The sequence below is a fragment of the Corvus moneduloides genome, chromosome 6 (genome assembly GCF_009650955.1).
Source record: "Corvus moneduloides isolate bCorMon1 chromosome 6, bCorMon1.pri, whole genome shotgun sequence".
Classification (NCBI taxonomy): domain Eukaryota; kingdom Metazoa; phylum Chordata; class Aves; order Passeriformes; family Corvidae; genus Corvus; species Corvus moneduloides.
In genome coordinates this window covers 39,587,188-39,589,227 of record NC_045481.1, presented here as the reverse complement: position 1 = coordinate 39,589,227, position 2,040 = coordinate 39,587,188, and positions in this window count along the sequence as shown.

Here is a 2,040-nt window from a genome sequence, read left to right as displayed (position 1 = left end):
TATCTGTGGTTAGCAGATAATTAATTTGGTTCTGGCATCTTCCTGGGAAAGAATTTTGGGAGTATCGTGCAAAGCTTGGATTTCCTGTTGAAGATGAATTTTCTAGGAAGAGGAAGTTCAAGATTCTCTATGATGGGTCACACCCATTTCCCCAAAGTAGCAGCTGAGCTTGTCTAACCCAGTAATGTTTTTGCCCTGTAGGCAAAATCTGGGTCACAGAGCCCACAGGCCAGCTGTGCTCTGGGATGGTAGCTGAGCTGTGGTTAGCTCCAGCTCTGGGTGGCACTCCCACAGCCCTGCCTGGAGCTTGGGGCCATTGCTGCTTCAGTTTACTTTCCGTCCCACTTCCCATCCCCTGTGTCCTTGCGGCTGTTTTGCTTGGCACTAAGCATAGAGGCAGGTGCAAGTATGTGGCAATCCTGCACAGAGGATGCTGTCAGTGCTGTTACAAACTCCTGCACTGCCTCTGCTCCTGCCCTGTTTGCAGGTCCAGCCCAAGGCCACAGCTGTGAAGCTGTGGAGCTCAGCTCTGCTGTCTCCTGCAGGCTCCCCCACCTGCAGAGCAGGCTCTGCATGAACTGGAGCTGCCTTGGTTCATTTCTGGAGCTGCTGGCATTATGCTTATGTACAGCAGGCTGCAAAAATCCCTTCTGCTTGTGAAGAAAGCTGGTGCTGCAGTGAAAATGGGCTTGAACACTCCACTTAGACCTGTAGGTGATCATTTCTAGAGTAACTGCACTGAGGCCAGCTGCTGACAGATCATGGGGCTGAACGTGAGACAAAGCCAGTGCAACAAACTCCATCTTGACCCATGGAAATGTGGTTGGAAAATATCCACTGCAGGCTGGCAGCAAAGGCTGTGCAAAACAAGCAATAGTAAGGCTGCATGATACAAGGCAAAGTCCCTTCAGAGGGACTTTGCACCAAACCAGCCCAAAACAAAAAAGGAGAAACGGAAAAATCTTGCAACCATGTGTTGAACCACTGCCCAGGTCCAGGCTACAAGGAGCTGAAAAACTCTGGGCTGCAAGGGAGTGAGGCTTTGCCAAGCTACCTAGGTTCTTAGCAGATCAAGGAGGATTAATATGAGAAGATGAACAAATCCTTGCTGAAAGGGAGGGGAAGAGGGCAATGGAGTAGGTTCTGTAACTGGGTAGTTATCTTTAGGACATCTTGACTAAGCAACATGGCTCCAGTGAACTTATCCAAACTAAATTTCAGTCCAAATCACCTCAGCTGCTTTCAGCACATCCATTTTCTGGCCATGTCCTCCTGATTTTCATCATTCAGTAACCCTCCTTGTAGAGGTTTCTGGTTTGTCAGTCTCTCAGCTTAAGGCAATTACAGCTGCTGAGACACCTCAACAGGCAGTGTAGTGGTGCTCAGCACTTCTTCCCCCTTAGTGTGAGGGTCCATAAGCTCTCCTCTTCAGTTTCAGCACTTTCACTGGGTCCTTCTAGTTACACATCCTGTGGTCCCTTCCTCCCTGCATTTCCTTTCTCTCCAAGCAGCTGGAAGTCTTCTTCTAGGTCCTGCACTCTCTCCCTTTGACTTCACTACCTTTCCTTCCTGAATCTATTGTTCCTGCTTCCAGCAGGAGGCTGACACTAAAACAGTCACTGCCCCCAGCTGTGACCACCGTAGCCCTTTCTCTCTTCAGGGCTTCCCCACAGGTGCCACACAGTTCCTAAGGAATGCTGTATCCATAATTCTATGGATGTTTATTTCACCAGTGGCTCTGCATCCCCTCTACACATTGCAGCCGCCTCTGGAGCTGAAGCACTGCTATGTACTCCCTCTGCACCCAAATCCTTCATAGTGAGCTGTTTGACAGTGGTGATTCCACTCTGAAAATCCTTTGTTTTCAACAGAGCTTTCTCATCTTGCCTTGCTTACCTTGCCTTTTGGTCAGGTCTGCCTGCCTTACTTTCATGGGTCACTGTCTTCTGCTTAAGGCATACTCCCTATGCTTGTAGGGGCTGCAGTCCCTGTACTAGAGGGATTCCGTTTAGAAAACTCCTGAGTGGGGTGATCTGCAGG